Here is a 14,231-nt window from a genome sequence, read left to right as displayed (position 1 = left end):
CCCGTCGGGCCGGGGGACTTACCAAGTTTCAGATGCGAGATCGCGGACACCACCTCCTCCAGGCCGATGGCCCTATCTAAGAACTCTGCCTGAGCGACGTTCAGGGAGGGAAGGTGTGCGCGCTGCAGGTATCCCAGGCTTGCTTGCGGATAAAGAGTGTCGCCCATGTAGGGGGATTCATAGAATGCCCAAAAGGCCTCTGCTATTTCCCAGTCTTCGGAAACCAAGTCACCTTGAGCGGTGAGTATGGTCTGAACCCCATGCCTCTGGCGCGGCTCCCGCAGCTTATTCGCAAGCAGCCGACCGCATCTATCTCCCTCGGCATAATAGGCCTGTCTAAGGCGGAGGGCCGCATATTCCCCCCTATCTTGATCCAAGGCTGCTAGCATTTTCCTCTCCGCACAAAGTTGGCACCAGGCCCGAGCCGCCACAGTACGCTGGTGCATCTGTTCCAGCTCGGCCACTCTCTGTGTGATCTCCGCTCGCTTCTGCGCTCGCTCTTTGTTATTGGCTGTGCCGATTGATATGAATTCGCCCCGTAGGACTGCCTTAAGGGCCGCCCATTGTGTAGCCCGGGAAGTCTCCGCATTGTCATTGTGAGTTAAGAAGTGGGTGATGGCAGACTTAATCCGGTCTACAATCGATGGTGTGTGTATGAGGGATTCCCAAAGGCGCCAATGTCACTGAGGTGTCGATGCGGCTGAGAGTGAGAAGGAAGCCACCACCGGGGAGTGGTCCGACAGTGAAGCTGGCAGATTGTCTATATCCGTTGCTTGCTGCGCCATTGAGGAGGCACAGAGTAGGTAATCGAGCCTGGCATAGGTCTTGTGGGCCCCTAAGTAATAAGTGTAAGCCGTGCTACGTGGATGCAGGTGCCTCCAGAGGTCAAGAAGGTCCAGATCTCGGATATGTGCGTTCCTCGCCTTGGAAAGAGCCCCCACCTGCCCGACCTTTGGCAAGAACGGTCTGATGTGTTATGGATGACCAGGTTGAGGTCACCCCCCAGCAATAAGTGTCTATCAGTGTTGGCTGTTGCCGCCGCTAGTGCTTTCTGGGGGAATGCTTCTTGACCCTCGTTAGGTGCGTAAACAGATCCCACTATCAGCATCTGGCCAGCCATGAGAAGCCGGTATACTAGCAATCTCCCTTTTATTTCTGCCTTGTGGTGGAGTACCTTACCCCGGAATGGTCTGGACACCAGTATTGCCACCCCTGCTGTTTTCTTGGAGGCGGACGAGAATAGTTGTGCAGGGAAGGCCCGGGATTTAAGTCGATGTTGGTCTTTAGGCAGCAGATGGGTCTCTTGGAGAAGGCATATATCTGCTGTGGAGTGCTCTAAAAGGGACAGGATGGCTCGTTGCTTTATGGGGTTGTTTTGCACTCTCACATTAAGTGAAAGGATCTTGAGTCGTGTGTGTGTGTCATCTGGCCCTTGGTGTAGCCTCAAGTGCCCTGTGTGGCTTTAGGAAAATGAAACAGCAAAAACGGTGGACAGAAGGGTATTCCCCCCAGAAACAAACCCCCCCCAAAAAGGAACCCCGCAATCTCCCTCTTCCCCCCTGGCCCCCTGAACCCCAACCCCCTCCTCCCTCTCCCCACCCTAACCCCAACCAAGAACTCCCAAGGATTTGTCATAGTCCCAGGCCAGTCAACAACCAGTTCAGGTCTGTGGTAACGATACGTGGAGGAGTATGTGGCATGGCGACCCCGTTGGCCCCCACCCGTCCCACCCGGCCCGCATTGTAGTAGTGCAAAGAGAGACCCCCTTGTGGCGTCGATTCAGTCCGGTGCTACTGTGTCTTTGGACACCTCCTGGATGGCTGATGCCTGTTCCTGTGCCATCGTTGCTGGATCTGTTCTGAGAGACGCCTTGGGTGAGCGTCTGCGACCCACTCGCTGCCATCCATCTCTTGAGGTACGCGGTGTGCTTCCTTGCGAGGATCGTAAAGCTGCATCTTCCTTTGATGAGTCCTCATCTAGGTCGATATCCAGTAGGGCACATGTGTCCCGCAATGACCTGAGCTGCTGTATGACCCCATTCCATTTGAAGATTAATCTGAAAGGGTGACCCCAGAAATAAGGAATCCCTTTGTCGCGCAGGAACGTAGTGGCGATTCTATAGACTTTCCGCTTTTGCAGGGTGATGGCCGATAGGTCCTGAAACAGCGCCACAGGGACGCCATGGTGTCGGAGGGGCTGTTTCTGGCGTGCCTCTTTTAGGATTCTTTCTTTTAAGGGAAAGTCAGGTAGGAACGCTAGGATATCCGGGGGAGGGGCAGGTGCTTGATGTGCAAGGCTCACCCTGTGCGCCCTTTCGATGCAGATTTCGAAGCCGTCCGTTTGCCCTAGGATCTCCCGAAATAGGCCCTGCAAGAAGTGAGTGACACTATTCCCTTCTGCCTGGGATGGCACGCCGCGGACCCTTATGTTGTTTCTTCGGGAACAGTTCTCAAGGTCCTCCGCGTGCGCCTGGAGGTCGACTTGCTGCTCACGGAGGCAAACCACTTCCAGTTGCAATTGCTCGACTTCTTCACTCCTAGTCCGGTCCGCCACCTCCGCCGCCGCCACTCATTCCCCCAAACCGTCCACATCCCGGCGCATCTTACGGTAGGCTCCTGCCATGTCTTGCTTCAGGGCTTGAAAGTCTTCACGCAAGGAGTTAAAGAGGGTCTCCAAAAACGCTTTAGTAATGGGAGCCTCTCCATCTTCCTGCCCAGCGATGACCTTCACCGCCGCTGGAGGTGACAGGCTCTTCTCACCTTTAGGGGCATCTTTTGTCAGCATGTCTGTTATTGTGCGCCCGCCTCTGTGTGCCCCTGCCGCAATGGTGCTCCAAACACTTTATCCATGGGGGGCCTCAAGGGCCCAGCCACCCCGAGAGGGAACTGTCCTGATGAATGTGTGCTCCAGCAGCACCTACGGGGCCGGGTCAAAATCTGGTCTCACTGGTCCGCCTCTGCTGCGTCTTGGTCAGGCGCTCCTACTGACTGGGCTCTCCAGGTGTCGTGGGGGCCTGCGCCACAAATCACCGCCGTAAGCACTCCCGCTGCCACGCGGAACAAGCTGAGCCACTCTCTTGCCCACAAGTCAGGGCCGAACGCGCACCGTCCATAGGGTACAGAGGGGGGTGTGTGCGCTGTTGAGAGACTCCTGCCGGCCGTATATATACCCGGTAACGGAGGGTGTGGGCTGTGCCTCTGAAACGGCCTGGGCCTGAACCCACGCAGCTCCCAGGTGGCGCTTACGATGCACTCTGTCCCTAAGTCAAGCGCTATATGTATTGGTCAGGCTTCTTCCTTCCCACCTCTCTAGGCCAGAAACTGTCTGTTATCCCGCATCTCTGCTCACTCCCAAAGCTGAAGCCTCCGGTCTCCCTCCTCGCTAAGCATGGGCGAATTTTGCGAATCTCGCGTTCGCGAATTTTGCGGATTTGCGAACTCGCAATCCGCAAAATCCGCAAATTCTCGCGAATTTGCGGATTATTTTTTTGTGTTTGCGCGGGTTTCTGCCAGTTCGCGAGGGTTTTGTGCAATTTCGCAAACGCGAACTTACCTGTCGGGTCGCAAGTTTTGCCAACTTGTTGTTTCTACGTGTCCAGCCTGTTTGGGACACTCTTCTTCATCACTGCCACTCTCTGTCACCACTGCCACTCTCTGACTACTCATGCCACCCTCTGGCCCACCCATGCCACCCTCTGTTTCATCACAGCACCCTCTGGTGTACATTATTGTGGCAAAGCAAAGCACACCTTCCCTGCCTCAAGTGACCTGAATTAATTTGGGGCTGATTAATGTGTCACAGAATATTTTTTTAGCTGGCACCTGCTTCCTTAGTGCTTCCTGATTAGTGATCTTTTGCACTTGCTAAGTGCTTTCATTGTTGCAAAATTAGTTACAACACCTGCCCTGCCCCAACTGACAATAATGAATTAGGGGCTGATTAATGGATTTGAACTTCCAGCCTGGCTCCTGCTTGTCTCCCTTAGCTGTAATTCAGGACCTTTGTGGCATATGTGTAACTATTCTGAGGTTCAGAGCAGGGTCACATAATAGTTGCAACTGGCAACTGAACTCTGGAGGGGCCCCTCAGGAAGCACTACAGGAAATGGCTACTAATGATGAGCCTGAACTTTTGAACCTGGTAAGTAGTTTCAGTTTTGCTAAGATCGTATTTCTGCAATTTAGCGCTTATTCGCGGGGCGCGAAGTTGTACTGGGAAGCCGCGAACTCACGCGAACAGTGCGAGCAAGCCATAAAATCCGCTGCTCGCGGATTTGCGGATTTTGCGGGAGATTCGCGAATCTCGCGGATTGCGAATTTACCGAAAATCCGCAAAATCCGCGAGCGAAACGGATTTTCCGCCCATGCTTACTCCTCGCGCTGCTGCTCCTCCCCGGGTCTGAAGCTGTTCGTGGACAGGCTGAGCTAGGCCCCGCGCCGGGGGCTCGATTTTAGCGCTGCCCGCGCTCTGCGTCCACCACCTCTAGCCCGTCACTCTGCTCCTCACCTCAGTGCATGGGCGCTGTTGACGCTCACTGCGGTGCCTGCAGTCCTCTCGTGCCCTCCGGATGGGAGGCACTTCACCCCGGTGTCTGCTCTATAGGTCAGAGCGCTGGTGCAGAGTATCGCGACCACCGGAGGTAGGCCCTGATCCCGGACCTCGATTTCTAAGCCTCCCGATCAGCGCCGCTGGCGTCTCACTCTGTGTGTCTCGCTTTCAGCCCCCTGTGCTGGACGCCGCTGGTTCCCCTGATCTTTCTGCCCCCGGCGAGCAGCGCCGGGTAGCGGCCCGCCAGGGTAGGAATTTCCGGCGGAGCGTTGTCTGCAGGGCTCGAAGCGATCAGTCGGTGGGCTCAGCCGCCATTTTCTCGTTGCAGGAGCGCGCTTTGTGGAGTAAGTGGCAGCTCCTGACAGCGACTGCCCAGTAGTTCGATCACACCAGGACACTCGCTAGTTACACCGTCACCGCTGGGCAGGGTACCTGCCAACTGGGGGATCTGGAAGGCTAATTAAGGGGCACAAAGGGGGTCTGGAATGGAGAGCCTCCGGAGCAAGCGTCCGCTCAGGCCACCATCGTAGCCACGCCCCGGGCCTAACTTTAAATGACAAAATCGGATGGGGTCCCCAAATTAATAAGGCTAATTTGAGGTTAACCCAGGCAATTGGAGGCATCCTAAAAGTCCAGAAGGGTTGCACCACAAAGCTTATTAGCCCACCGCTAGAAATATATAAAGTACAAGCTCGGTCGGCTTCTTTATATGGGGCAGAACTGTGGGGGCATAGTCCATCTAATGCCTTGATCCTCACTGAAAATAAGTTCATTAGGCAAACCCTGGCACTCCCATTTAATACACCCCTAGTAGCGCTAAGGATGGATTTGGGTATCCTACCTATGGTGGACCTAATCTCATCTAGATCGCTGCTCTATTGGTGACGACTGTGGAGTACACCTGAGTTGAGACACTATAGATAGAAACTACAAGCAGTAATGTCACTACTGGGGGCTGTGGGTAAAATACCCTGGTTGTCTTTTGTTAGGGATTCGTTTCATCAAATGGGCAGGGAAGACTTGTGGACCTCTCTGGAGGAATCCTGCCCAGCTGTTCCCCAAAAATTTCTAGTCAAAGCTGTGAAAGAGTATAAATTGGCTAGTCTAATACAGGCAGCCAAAACTATGAGTTTGACATATGGGTTCTTGGATTTTAAGTGCCACTATCAATTTGAAGAGGTTTTAGCTGTATACAACCTCCACTAGCAAGGAAGTTGTATCTGCAATTTAGATATGGGTCACTTCTGCTTCACATAATAACTAATAAGTGGTCGGGTGCAAACCATTGTCTCTGCCCTGGATGCCTAGTGGAGGAGGAAACAGAAATCCATGTACTGTTAATCTGCCTGGCATATAAACAGGCTAGGTCCAAATGGGCGATAATACTGTGCAGAAATTTGGTATTAGGAACTACCAAGAACTATTAATGATCCTAAAATCAGATACTGACCAAATTTATGTCGTTGTAGTTTCGAAATTTCTCCTTGCAATGTGGATTAAACAAAGTCATCTGTTGAACATGCGTATTTAGTCCTGTGTTTATTAATTCTAACCCTTCACTTTGTAATAATCAATCTTTCAGCCTGGTAATTGGAGTCAAGCCTACATGAGATAGAGATAACCTCTTCCCGACTGATGCACTGATTATGGATATTTTAAAAACAAGAAAAAAACATATATTTTTATTGGATGTGTGCAATAAATTCTTTTAATGCTTTTTATTATAAATTATATTTTTAATGTAAGAATTTCATGAATTCCCATGAATAAAGATACCTGTGATTTACATTTATTGTGGCTTCCATACCCCTACATGTGTTTATACCACTATTTTCAATGTCACTCTATTGTTTTATGTGGATTAGATTTTATCTCGTTGTAGGTTTGAATGTGCTTTTATGGCTGTAATAGCCGAAAATAAAGTTTTGATGATGAAAGAATGTGTAGAAGAGGTCATCAAGGATTTGAGGGAAATCACATGTTTAAACCTGGTTCCATTCACCACACTTGCAGTGTAAAGTAGTGTTAGATCATGTGGCCAGTTATATTAAAGAGTGGATTAGGAGCTCACTGGAAAGAGAGATATAATGATTGCTCTATGATCAAGTCCCATGATTGAGGTAAAAGTTTTTTTAGCATCTAACCTTGGCCCTGAAAATGTATCTTTTTATTTAGACTTGGAAGATATCCAAAGAAAGGCTTGGCATAATCTTCAAAACAGTGTGAGGATAAGGTGTTGGATATTTTAGTGCGCTTGCTAAGAATTTTGCATTTAGTCGAAGAAACTGAGATTAAACTATAGGTTTTCTAACAAAAGACACAAATATCATGTCTTAAATAGCATGATCTAAAATAAATTGTAGTCCCAAATATCACAGATAAGATTATCATTTTTTAAAACAATTTTTTAACATTGTTAAAATTGTTGTTTTGTTTTACATCACTGGTATTTACTGTTTTTTTATTGTAATTAGTGTTTTTTTTGTTTTAATTAATTTGAATTTTTTTATATAATTATATTTGTTGGGTTTTATAGAGTAATATTACAAATAGAGTAATTCACATTTTTTTAAAGTGTTGTTTATAATTATGGTTATGTTAAGGTTTATAATTGTAATTATTTTAAAAATTTTAGAGTTATCATAATAACTTGTATCTCTCCAAAGGCCAGGATTCTCCACAATATGGTAAGTTTGGAGTGGGAATAGTAAATACTCCAATAGTAATAAAAAAAAACATTATTATAATAAACAATAAAAGAGTAGTGAATACCCCCAAAGTAGTAAATATTCAAAAGGTTAACAGGTTTGGAGGGTAAATATTAACTTGTATCCTTGTAACTCTTTCCCCAATTTGGTTATGTTTGGAGTGAGAACACTACACCTAACCCCCAATATTTGGGTTCCTTTACAGTCATACATACATTTTTAAAACATCTTTTAAATATAAATACGTTTTTTAGGAATATTAGTATTATAATAATTACTCAAATTGCTCAGAATATTTTTTATTTACATAAAAAAATATTATTTTAATTCAGAATATTTGCAATTACCTATATATGATATAACTGTAGTGTATTTACATTTTAATTCGCAGTTGCATTTTTTTTAACCTCTTAGGTGCTGCGCCTATTCCAACGGCCGACGGCACCACTACCTCAGGAGTGCTGCCGTCGGCCGTTGGACGTTCGAACCTCACCTGCGCAATGGAACGTTCAGCACTGGAGCTGGACGTTCCATAGCTGCTAAGAGGTTAACATACTGTGCAATAATTGTTTTATAAACATATCCTTCTTAACATTATTTATATTTTTTTAATTTGTTATATTTAAAAAGTACAGAAAAATGTATAATATGTTTTTACATAAAACATTTTTGTGAATTTTTTTAAACATAGGAATATAAATAAATATGGTACTTGTTATTCAGTATTTTATAAACACTAATAAATGAAATATTTTTTTCAATGCTGATATTTTTGGGGTTGGGAGTCTTATTTAATTACAAATTTCTGCCATTTTGTTCTAGATACTTTGATGTTATAATCTTTCTTTGTAATTTTTGGCTTTTCCTGGAGCTTGTGGTGGTTGTTTCCCATTGCTTGTCTTTGGCTCGGGTAAGACTGTCTTAAACTTATTTTAAATGATAGGGAGGGTGTGTTTTTAGTTGGTTATAGTAGGATTTCGCTTGAGGGCCCAATTATGAGTTTGACGTTCTTCCTGATGGACCTCCCAGGAATACCGCCAAGCCTGTCGCATCTTCGCCTGACCGGACTACAGCAGTAATCCAGGGCTCGCAGGGTTTTAACAGCAGTATCACAGCGGCTGGTTAAGCTCATCACGTCTGTGCATGGTGTGGCATTCACCATGTCCTGCATGCCACAGAGAGTATGCACAACTGTACACTTTTGGGGGGCACTTCATGTGCCCCCCCTGAATGCAGCCCATGGGCAGTTTGCCCTGGGGCCCTGTTGGGGGCTATTTACATGCCTTTCCTCCATGCATTTCATGCCGGGGTTCCTGCGATCAAATGTATGGTGGAAAGGCAGGTCATAATCTGCTTGGAGGAGCTGGCATCAGCACCACTGTGATTCTGGCGACCATCTGCCTGCCACGGAATCCTGTTGGTGGTGGTGGTCTTGTGGCAGTCCCACTGTGACCAATTTAATCGATCAGGAGGCCCAAAGCTATGGTGGTGGTCGGACCTCCATCTGACCGCACTGCGGTCTTCAGACCCTCGTCATTGTAATCAGCCCCTTGGTGTATTGTTTTTTAGGTTAATATGTATTAGTTAGTTTACGCTATTATGATAACCCTTATTGTATAATGTAATGTTTAATTGCATTTTGCATGTTTGTTCTATCTTTTTCAGATTAATTTAAACAAATTTTCTCTACTCTGGCTTGTATTATGGCTATAAGTATTTTTGGTTATGTTTATGTGGTTTTTCCTCTGCAGGTTTTTATTTTCAGACATCAGAGTTTATTTTTAACCAGGATAAATTAGATTTTTTTTTATTTAAGGAAAAAGATTTTGGAGTTTTGGCAGGTTTCCATCGATTATTGAACTCATATTAGATATTCAGTTCAGTTCAAATAAACTTTATTTCGGTCAAAATGACCTAAAAAGTGCAACACAGTAATCCCACATGTTTAAAATACATTAAACATTCACTAACGATTACAAATCACATTAATATTTAAACAAATATTATTCATTCAAATCATCAAAGTTAGCGATGTGATGCATCTAGGCGAAGGACACAAAGTTCATTCCAGAAAGTGTGTGGTACTTTAATAAATATATAAATTATCTATTATCTAAAACAATAAGAATAAAAAGAGAGGAGAACAGTAAAACTTCAATTAAGAAAATATACAAAATGGGCTACAAATAATTGAACCAGCATGCTATAATAGGACTATTAGTTCATTATGGCGGAATCACTACAGCATTTTCGAGGTTTCAGAAAAACCCTTCTGGTGCACCACATGGAGAACAAAAAGCCTGCAACTGAATAAACAATTGGGATACTCGAATCAGTTTTCAATATCCTAAATACTTCAAGGCAGCGCCTATCACCAAGATTTCTACAGATCTGAACCAACCAACGTTTCCTTGCCTTCTGGTAGCCAGGGCAGCTAAAGAAAACATGGAGCTCAGATTCCTCGGGATGGCTCACGCCAGGCATTGGAGTATTTGCTGATCTCTCCACTTAGATGTAGAAGAGCGAAGAGGTAGCACCCCGTGTCTATACTGTAGGTAAAGCTTCCTAGCCACAGGGGGATTAATTAGATCTATTACTGACTCAAAGTAAGGGATATCTTTTATTTCTAAAAAGCTCTGGTAGGAGATATGGAGCTGAGCCAATCTATACTCTTTACAAAGCGCCTTCAATTTATTTTTAGATGTTAAAAAACAGGCTGTTTGTGGTTCAGACCAACAATCTCCAAGTCCTATATAAGCATGGGCGAATTTTGCGAATCTCACGTTCGCGAATTTTGCGGATTTGCGAACTCGGAATTCGCAAAATCCGCGAATTCTCGCGAATTTGTGGAATTTTTTTTTTGTGTGTTCGCGCGGGTTTCTGCCAGTTCGCGAGGGTTTTGTACAATTTCGCAAACGCGAACTTACCTGTCGGGTCGCAAATTTCGCGAACTTGTTGTTTCTACGTGTCCAGCCTGTTTGGGACACTCTTCTTCATCACTGCCACTCTCTGTCACCACTGCCACTCTCTGACTACTCATGCCACCCTCTGGCCCACCCATGCCACCCTCTGTTTCATCACAGCACCCTCTGGTTGTCCAGTCAGTGTACATTATTGTGGCAAAGCAAGCACACCTTCCCTGCCTCAAGTGACCTGAATTAATTTGGGGCTGATTAATGTGTCACAGAATATTTTTTTAGCTGGCACCTGCTTCCTTAGTGCTTCCTGATTAGTGATCTTTTGCACTTGCTAAGTGCTTTCATTGTTGCAAAATTAGTTACAACACCTGCCCTGCCCCAACTGACAATAATGAATTAGGGGCTGATTAATGGATTTGAACTTCCAGCCTGGCTCCTGCTTGTCTCCCTTAGCTGTAATTCAGGACCTTTGTGGCATATGTGTAACTATTCTGAGGTTCAGAGCAGGGTCACATAATAGTTGCAACTGGCAACTGAACTCTGGAGGGGCCCCTCAGGAAGCACTACAGGAAATGGCTACTAATGATGAGCCTGAACTTTTGAACCTGGTAAGTAGTTTCAGTTTTGCTAAGATCGTATTTCTGCAATTTTGCGCTTATTCGCGGGGCGCGAAGTTGTACTGGGAAGCCGCGAACTCACGCGAACAGTGCGAGCAAGCCATAAAATCCGCTGCTCGCGGATTTGCGGATTTTGCGGGAGATTCGCGAATCTCGCGGATTGCGAATTTACCGAAAACCCGCAAAAAGCCGCGAGCGAAACAGATTTTCCGCCCATGCTTAGTCCTATACCATTTAACAGGGATTTCATGTGGTTAAACCAAGGGAACTTTACTACGGCCTTATCCCTCATAACCTCTGACAATTCCTCCCTGTAAGGTGTAAGTTCGGGGGTAGTCCACAAGAAGCGCCAATATATTATAGGTTTAAGACTTGCCACATCTGCAATTGACGAAATTCCCATGTCTAAACGTAGTGGGACCAGCGGAGTGCTGCGTGGCAGTCTAAATAATTGGTTCTCCACCTGGGTTAAATTGTCAAGCTTTAAATATCCCCAAAGCTCTACACCTTATAATGCCACACCTCTAGCCTGTGCCCTATAAATTTCAATTGCCGGGCTGACTATTCTTTTGCTAGACTTGTTAAGGACCTTCATGATGCCACCTGAGGTTTGTGCCAATTTTAACGTAAATTTCGTGTTATGGGCCCCCCATCCCATAGATTCGGAAATATTAGAAATTCATTTTTCTATGGTTAGATTTGCATTGTTTGCACTTTTATATTGCTATGTTTGTGATTACATTTTTCGAATTGTCATTTCACTGATCACAAATTCAGCCAGACATCGTAAATGTATTTATTTATGTGGCAAATATACATTTTTGGATGTTATGTTTCTTTATTTACCGTACATTCATATATATATATATAATTTTTTATGGTGTTACCATATTTTTATAGATGGTACAAAAGTATTTGATATGTTAAAATAATGTTGGCAGTTTTGCATTGTATTCTTAAATATTTTTACATTTTTATTCAGGTAAAGTTTAATTATCAATCTAAACTTTTGTGTATAGAAATATTTTTTATTCAGTTTGCTATTTTAAATATGCTTCAACAATCTTTAGAAATAAATATTCAGCCGGTCAGATGCTGCGATCTGATTGGCTGCCAACACTTCAAACCAGGAAGTGTTGGCAGCCATCTTGGGACTCGTCCCAATAAAAAACATTTTAAAAAGAAAAGGGCACAAGGTAGAAACACACTAACCCTTTACACTTCTTGGGATTGCCCCATAGGGACATTGAGGGCCAAAAAAGCTTTTCTTTCCAAAAACAAAATTACAGGCTGAATCTCTAAATCTCACCAATATTGTTTTTTAAAATGAAGCACAGGCTCCTGCCCCTTGTTTCTACTCAGTTTCTACTCAGCCCCCGAGTGGGCCAGGTGCTGGGGGTATGTCCAAAATATGTTAGAGGGGCACGTGGGGCCCCATCCCTAGGAGCCCTTGAGCCCAGGGACCACCACCTCGCTGGTGCATTCTTAACAATTTATGCAAGGGTTTCCGTGGGCAAACCCCGTGCCCTGGGGATCACCACCTCCCCAGGGCAAATGTTGTATTAATGCCGACTTCCACCCTGCAGCCCGGGGACAACCACCTTCTAGGGCTAAATATGACATAAATGGACCTCGGCCATCCTGGAGCCAGAGATGGCCCTGGGGACCGCCAACCCCAGTGCTGGCTCCTGCTATGGTGGGAGATTTTCCGCTCCCACCAAGCCATAGCAAACTGTGTCTGCTTTCAGCAAGCAAGAGCATTGAAAATGTTTTTACTTGCTCAAAGCAAGCACAATTGCTTCGAAAGAGCGGGAGCTCCATGTTCGCAGCTCCATCTCTGTCAAAGCAATTCTGGCTCAGGCAGGAGGCGGGAAGCAGGCAGGAACTGCAGGGCCTTGGGCCACTGCGGTCCTTAGCACTACAGGGGTGGGTGCCCTGGGTGGGACCAGGGCACCCACACTGGAGGTGGGAACCCTGTGGCTGGTCCTGGGCCCCGTCACCTTGTTTTCTTATTTTCAAAAACAAAATAAGGAAAAAGGTCAGGTGCCTGGGGATGCGGTCCCTAGGGCTGAAATCATCCTAGGAGGGGGCCACTAGGCACCTTTCCTTTTAATGCCCCCTATTACCACCACTCTGAAAATGTACTTCCTGCTGCACTTCTGGTTGGGGGATGATGTCCCCTTGGTTCCTGAGGGTCTTTGGGGGCCAACACGCCCTCATATTACCCCCAGTAAGACCCATAGTGTGTGATTGCTAAGAGGACTTTGGAGGTCACATCTCTTTACTCCACCACTCTCCAAACGCATCTCCTGGTGCTCTTCTACTTGGGGGTTGAAGACCCATTGGCTGCAGAGGGTTCTTGGGGGCCAACAAGTCCTTCTATTGCCTCCAGTAAGACCCAAAGAGCGTGATTGCTGAAAGGTGCTTAGAGGCCAAGCCCCCTTTTTCCACCACTCTGCAAACATACCTCCTGGTGTACTGCTGGTTAGGGGAGGAGTCCCCTTTGCTTTAGAGGGCCCTTAAGGGGCAACAAGCCCTCCTGTAACCTGCAGTAAGTGCCACACTGCAAATTGCTGAGAGATGTTCGGAGGCCACGGCTCCCTTGTCCACCACTCTGCAAACGCAACTACTAGTTAAAAAAACTAGCGGTGGGCGGAATTTGCGTAATCGCGTTACGCAAATCTCTGCGAAACTGTAGAAAATCTCAGCGAACAAGCAGAAATTCCGCGAACATGCGGAATTGCTTGTTCGCGTTATTTTTTTTACTGTTCGCAGTCGCTGTTTGCGTGCTCGGGAGAAATATCTCGCGAGCACGCATTTTGCAAACGCGAGCAAGCAAAAATTACGCGAAGTCGCGGAATGCAGAATTTTGGGTCATTTCGCATTCTCCGCGGAACGCAAAATTACCCAAATTCCCCAAATTCCGCGAGCGGAACAGAATTTACCACGCAAGCCTAAAAAAACATAGAAATTTGCTTAAAAAGCAAAAGTTACAGGGACGCTATAGTTAGGAAATAGAATTTTTTTTAATCTTGAACATACACTGAAAAAGCAAAGTTTATAGGTTACATATGTATATTACCTGAAAAAAACAAAGGTTACAGGAACAATAGATTAACTTGTAAAAAAGCAGTGAAATTCGGTAGTTATAGTTACCTGAGCTAACTATAACTTATGCCTCAGCAATGCACTGCTTATTACCTCACATATTACATCACAATTACGTTACTGATGACATCCCAAATGGCATTACTGATGACATCACTGATTACATCATCCACAGAACCACTCACACCCCTGTACAACCTCTCATGCGCCCATTCACACACCTACACCATCACTCACATTCACACCCATTCATAGATCCATACCAGTACTCACACATCCATTCACTACTCCATAGTCACCCACACACCCACTCACTTGTACAGCCACTTATA

This window comes from Lissotriton vulgaris, chromosome 3_1 (assembly GCF_964263255.1).
Source record: "Lissotriton vulgaris chromosome 3_1, aLisVul1.2, whole genome shotgun sequence".
NCBI lineage: Eukaryota > Metazoa > Chordata > Amphibia > Caudata > Salamandridae > Lissotriton > Lissotriton vulgaris.
The sequence above is the reverse complement of the archived record's forward strand: the minus strand, read 5'-3'. Positions refer to the sequence as shown.